Here is a 7,244-nt window from a genome sequence, read left to right on the forward strand (position 1 = left end):
CTGTCAAATTACAGCGGTAAGGTTAGGGAGAGGTGGGGGAAATAAGAGATCAACTGAAGGACTTATATGCATGCATATAAGAATAACCAACGGATGCAAAACATTGGGGGGTGAGGGCATGAATGGGAGTGGGGGGGGGCAATGGTAAGATATGTACACATATAATACCTTAATAAAAATAAATAAATAAATAAATAAATAAATAAATAAATAAATAAATAAATACTACTTAGCCATAAAAAGGATGGACCTACAGGGTATTATGCTAAGTGAACTTAGTCAAACAGAGAAAGACAAGTATCATATGATTTCATTTACATGTAGAATCTAAAAAACAAAATAAATGAACAAACAGAAACAAACTCATAGATTCAAGAAAATTAACTAATGGTTGCCAGAGGGGAGGGGATTTGGGAAATGGGTGATAAAGGTGAAAGGAATTAAGTACAAATTGGCAGTTATAAAAATAGTCACAGGAAGTAAAGTACAGCATAAAGAATATAATCAATAATATTCTAATAACTATGTATGGTGTCAGATATGTACTAGACTCACCAGGGTGATCACTTTGTGAGGTATATAAAGGTCTAATCACTATGTGTACACCTGAAACTAATATATTTTATTCAGCTGTAACTGTAAAATATATCTTTTTAAAAGAATAACCAAAGAAGCATCGTTTGAAACCAAAGATTAGATGTGCTTAATAAAAGAGGGGGTATTTTTTTTTTAAAGAGGGGGTATTTTTAATATAACAATGTCATACAAAATTTCAAAATCAATGAGATTTTTCCAAATGTGAGGGTGGACTCAGGAGGAAAGAGTTCAATTATTATTTTCTACTATAGGTCTAGATAGGTGTTTTTCTATCCTTGGTACAGGTATGTATTTGTTGTCAAATAAGTAATATTTTCCATTCATGAAATTTTTTCCTTTTCACTTAGTTTACCTTCATATAAATAGTAAAATCCATCCACAGGTGTGAAAGAATGACTGTGAACAGTTCCAGGGAAAATTATTAAATCAGCTTTGGTCCAGAATATCCCAATTCAAACTGCCAAAGCAACACCACCAAGAATGTTCGAATAACTGACATATCATCACGAGAAATGCTTAGACTTTAAAATGAATATATCTGTATAAACATTAGGTGAAATAGTTTTACATATTGAAAAATAATGTATGTGTTCCTTGTTGCAATGTGTGAGGGAAGCTGGAAATCACTTTCATTAAGGTATTTTGAAACAGTGGTGACTTTTTTTCAAGAAATGAAATAAACATTGAAAAGCAATAAGCCATAAGCTCCATTCTACAACCCTGATGCCAACTTCCTTAGTGTAAAAATGGGTATGATTTTAGAAAAGTAAGAAATGCAGCCGAAACCGGTTTGGCTCAGTGGATAGAGCGTCAGCCTGTGGACTCAAGGGTCCCGGGTTCGATTCCGGTCAAGGGCATGTACCTTGGTTGCGGGCACATCTCCAGTGGGAGGTGTGCAGGAGGCAGCTGATGGATGTTTCTCTCTCATCGATGTTTCTAGCTCTCTATCCCTCTCCCTTCCTCTCTGTAAAAAATCAATAAAATATATTTTTAAAAAAGAAATGCAAAAAATATATAATTTTAGACCAATTTTATAAACAGCTTGTCTGCTAAACTCATATTACATAAATTCATTAGATTTGCAAAAGATGTTTTTCAACAGTTCAAATTGAATCCTATTCAATATTTATGTTCTGCAGCAGAGAATGTATGTATCAAAATAAGGATTTTGTTACCATTAAAGTAGCATAGTTAATATAGTATCTAGTAAGATATGAAAGATTAAGCCAGGTTCTCCAAAATATCTACATAACCAAATACTCACATAATATGTTTACCGACTGAAAGTTATTGCTAATTCTATCTCCACATACAGCATAATAAAGAAGTTTTATTAGAATACAATGCTACCATAATTTGGCTAGTAGGAACTTTCTTTTAAATTTTCTTTTATGTTGTAACATATCTTTTTTGGTGAGTGAGCAGAACATTTCTACTATCACCTACAAATTAATATTTTCTTCATGAATGGTCCTATGAAGTACTTATTATAAAGCCAATAGTCTAAGGAAGTTTTATGCAATTCTTTTCATTATGTTATTATTTTAAAGAAAAGAAGACCCTTGCATATTAGCATTAGAATAATTCTACCTAAGAATCATGTAACTTAAGGTTGGAAGACTGCTTAAAGCAGTAGTTGCCAACATTTTTACCACTAAGGAGCCCTTTTTAATTTTATCTAATAAAACTCATGTTTTGGAAGTTTTTCTGTATAAAAAAAAAAGCACTTAAGAGAAGTGATTAATTTTCCCACTCTTTTTTTAATATGTTTTTATTGATTTTAGAGAGAGAGGAAGGGAGAGGGAAAGAGAGATAGAAACATTGATGAGAGAGAATCATCAATTAGCTGCCTCCTGCACGCCCCATGCTCGGGATCAAGCCCACAACGCAGGCATGTGCCCTGACCCCTTGGTGCATGGGTCAACACTCAACCACTAAGGCACACCAGCCAGGCAATTTTCTCACTCTTAATAAAGATATGGAGATATAAATGCCCACTTCCCAATGGGCTTTAGGAATACTAAACATAGTTCATGAGCCAGTGTGAGCATAGTGTGCTGACAAAAGTGTGATTTCTGGAACCAGATGCTTAGGTCCAATCCTAGATCCACCACTTAGTTTTATGATCTGTGCTTGTTTCCTCAATAGTATAATAAGAATAATGAGAGTAACTACCTTATAGGGATAAATATTAATACATGTAAAACCTTAAAATAATGCCTGGCAGATAGTACTGTTCATTAAGTGTTAATCATTATATTAAGACAGTATTACCCTTATAATCCCTATGGAGGGAACTATCTTTGGAACTTATCTAGTCTGTGTCCACACAGTATCCTTTCCTATAACAATCTTGACTGATGGCCATCCATCCCTTTCTTGAATATGCTCAACCAATAGGTAATTTCAACTATCTATTGCCACAGTAGTAGTGTAAAACAAACCACCTATAAGTATTTATTTAGCTTATAATAAATAAATGGGTCAGCAATTTAGACTGGGATTGCCTGGGCAGTTCTGGACTCAATTGTATCCAACTCAGATGTCTAAAGGTCAGTTGGCCCTCAGCTGAGTTAGAAAGGCCTCAACTGGAATGACTAGGATGACTCACCCTACCCATGTACATCTAATTCTCCAATAGTATAACAAGCATGCTTTCAAGGTGCTGGTAAAGGTGTAGGAGAAAATAAACCCCAATGTGCAAGCCTACTTCACATCTGTTAACATCCCACTGGCGAAGCAAGTCACATGGTTCAGCCCAGAGTTAAGAAGCAGCACAGATCAACCTTCCCATCATGGGAGGCACTCCTAAGTTACATGGCAAAGGATGTGCATACAAGCATGTTGGAAAGTTGGGTCATCACTGCCATCACACATAGGGAGCTCATTAGATCAAAAGACAGTCCTTTGCAATTATCAGGCAGATATACTTTGAGCGGAGCCTAAACTTCCCTCCAAATTCTCTAAATTCTCTGATTTGTTCTAGTTAATTATCTGGAGCCACAACTGTGTAAGTCTAATCATTCTTCCACATGACATTAAGTGCCACTAAAATATTTGATGAGGTTCCTCATAAATCATATCTTTTGCAAGCCAAAAAAAAGCACTCAGTTCCTTCTATTGTATTTCATCTCATTTGAAAAATGAACTTGCTTTATGTCAATATTCCCTTTAAATCATTATATTTTATATGTGCCAGACACAGTCTGATGTTACTTCCATTATTCTCATTGTTCAGGGTACTATACATCTATTAATTCATTTTAAAAATAGCATAGGCTTTTTTGGCTGTCATATCACTCTGTAAACTCACACTGAGCTTGAGTTCAAATAAAATCCCCAGGTGTTTTGCATGAACTATGTTCAGGAAAGTTCCTCTTACTTTAAATTTCCTACTGACCCAATATCAGACTTTCCTGAGCATATGATTTAGTTGACGACAAATCAATATAACATCATCATGGTTTTCTTGTTGCCAATTTGAAGTGGCATGTTTATAAACTCACTGATCAGCCTATCCCAAATGTTGGTCCCTAGTCAGTTGCCTACCATCTACTGCCAAAGCACTTACCATGTTGTGTTGTGAATTATTTGTCTTTACATCTGTCTTCTCTATGAGCTCCAATGGGCAGCAATTACATCCAACTCATCTTTATATTTCCAGTACCTAGCATAAGACTTTATATGTGGCATTTTGTTGAACAAGTGAATGAATGGAAGACATTCTTCACCACCCTGCATCATCCCTCTCCCCTTCTCCTCACTCCCATCTGTCCAGCAGACTAACTCTGCAACAATTGCATAGGCAAAAGTTTGACTTGGTGCCGTGTCTTATTATGATTATTTCTCCTTCTGGCACTATTTCTTCCTCATTGCAAGCACCTACTTTGTGTCCCACTGTTGACTGTACCTCTGTCTCCTTTAAAATGTCCATGAACATCAGAAGAAAGCATTAAACACAGAATAACTTCTACTAGGTCCCTAACAAGTAGTTGACAAGTCTCTGCATGAATATTTGAGCTTTTAGTGATGGTGAACTTCCTCCTAAAACAGCATCTCCACTTTCAGATAACTCTTTATCCAAAGTATCCCACACTCCCCAACACTCTCTTGGGCTTCTAGTTCTGCCTCTTAGGCTTTCTGGAATAAATGTAAGTCTTCTGTGTGACAATCTTTCAGCTATTTAAAGAGAGACTCAAGTCAATGTAAGTTTGTCTCCTCCATTATATACATTTTTCCATTATTTCAACTATACCTTGTATGATGTGGCTTCAGCTCACTTTTCTCTGGATACACTCCAGTTGGTAAAAGTCATTTTTATTTTTTTTTAAATATATTTTATTGATATTTCACAGAGAGGAAGGGAGAGGGATAGAGAGTTAGAAACATCGATGAGAGAGACATCGATCAGCTGCCTCCTGCACACCTCCCACTGGGGATGTGCCCGCAACCAAGGTACGTGCCCGCAACCAAGGTACGTGCCCTTGACCGGAATCGAACCTGGGACCTTTCAGTCCACAGGCTGACGCTCTATCCACTGAGCCAAACCGGTTTCGGCGGTAAAAGTCATTTTTAAAAAGTGATGCCCAGAACTAAACACTACCAGACTGTTTTACAGGGAAGGGAGACTCTTATTGCCTTGTGATAAGACCAGTGATTGCATTACTACTTTATTTTTCAACTGCATCACACTATTCACTTAACTTTACAGCCAACAATAACCGTAAGATGTTTTCAATGTAATATATTGACCACAGGGATTTTGTTATAGTTTTTAAACCAAACTATAGCATTTTATTCTTAGTGTTGGGAAATTTCACTTTCTTAGATTTAACCTTACATCTCCCATTCGAGCTAATCAGGATCACTTAAATTTTAACTCTATCATTTGACATATTAGCGATGTCTCCCAGTTTAATAAGTATGTTATTTTAATAATATACTTGTTAAATGTTGAATCTAACATTTCAAACGACATTACCAGAGATATACCTTAGGCACTATTTAACCACATGCAACTGCTATTTGACCCAGTGATCCCACTTCTAGGAATATATCCCAAAGCATCAATCAGAAAGAATGTATACACCCCTATGTTCATAGCAGCACAACTTACAATAGCTAAGATCTGCAAATAGCCCAAGTGTCCATAGGTAGATAAGTGGATAAAAAAGCTGTGGTACATTTACACCATGGAATACTATGCAGCAGTAAAAAAAAAAAAAAGAAGCATTTCTTACCCTTTGAGACAGCATGGAGGGACCTGGAGAGTATCATGCTAAGTGAAATAAGTCAGTCAGAGAAAGAAAAGTATCACATGATTGCACTCATATGCAGAATCTAAGTAACAAAATAAACTGATGAACGGAGTGGATCCAGAGACAGGGAAGCATGGAACAGAGTTCGGAATCTCAGAGGGAAGGTAGGGTAGGCTGGGTGGGTGAGATAATCAATCAAAGATCTTGTATACATATAAGCATAACCCATGGACACAGACAATAGGGTGCTGGGACAGGGGTGGGGGAAAGGGGTGGGCTGAAAGGGGTTAATGAGGGGGCAAGGGGGACATATGTAATACTTTCAACAATAAAGAATTATTTTTTTAAAAAGAAAGAAATTGTGTCACAGGAGGTTTCACCAATGGGGAGTTGCCACCAGATGGCAACAGAGATCCTTGAAATCTAATTTTCCTGAGCAAGTTTAAGAAAGGTCCACCTAGGGCTCCTTTCTGATTTCAGCAGTTCTTATGACAAGTGCTGTTTCAGATGCTGGCTGACTTAGGAATCATGGTCATATTCCATTTGTGGATACCATAATATAATATGTGAATTATACTCCTTTTATGAATACCTGGTTTTTGTTTTTAATTGATAGGGATTTTTCTGAGATTAAAAATTATTTTAAAATATGAAAGATGCAGTAAAATTAATATAACCAATTAGAGGGAATTTTGATATTTACTAAAATTAAAAATGAGAGCTTTCCAACTTGGGCCTGGCAATAATGACTCCCACGAAGAAGGGCGATGAGAAGAAGAAGGGACATTCTGCCATCAACGAGGTAGTGACCAGAGAATACACCATCAACCTTCACAGGCACATCCATAGAGTGGGTTTCAAAAAGTGTGCCCCTCAGGCACTCAAAGAGATCTGGAAATTTGCCAGGAAGGAGATGGGAACTCCAGATGTGTGCTTTGACACCAGGCTCAACTAAGCTGTCTGGGCCAAAGGAATAAGGAATGTCCCATACTGTAAAGATGTGCTTGTCCAGAACACATAATGAGGATGAAGATTCACCAAACAAGCTCTATATGTTGGTCACCTACATACCTGTCACCACTTTCAAAAATCTACAAACAGTTAATGTGGATGAGAACTAACTGCTGTCGAATAAAGTTATAAAACTGCCCAAAAAGTCCCATTTCCCTTAGTCCAGCCATAGAAGTGTGGCTGTGGTTTCAATAAAGCTAGAAGCAAAGTCTGTGTCCAGTTTCCTTTCCATGTTGGAGTTGTGTCTAGCTCAGCATCAAGCTAGTTGCAGTCCATTGGTCCCTTGTGTGTGCGGGTCCATGTGGGTGAATGCAGGGAAGTGGGAGCAAAAGAGTTCCAGAGTCACACTAGTCACACGAATCCCAAGAGAGCCAAGAG

The 7,244-nt window shown here is 37.1% G+C and overlaps 1 pseudogene across 1 annotated transcript; it reads left to right on the plus strand.

The window, feature by feature from the left end:
- Window positions 1-6,600: 6,600 nt before the first annotated feature.
- On the plus strand, window positions 6,601-6,976 carry LOC308245589 (large ribosomal subunit protein eL31-like; annotated as a pseudogene). The gene has a single exon. The product of its transcript is annotated as a large ribosomal subunit protein eL31-like (transcript).
- Window positions 6,977-7,244: the final 268 nt, after the last annotated feature.

The sequence above is a fragment of the Plecotus auritus genome (genome assembly GCF_963455305.1).
Source record: "Plecotus auritus genome assembly, chromosome: 1".
Classification (NCBI taxonomy): domain Eukaryota; kingdom Metazoa; phylum Chordata; class Mammalia; order Chiroptera; family Vespertilionidae; genus Plecotus; species Plecotus auritus.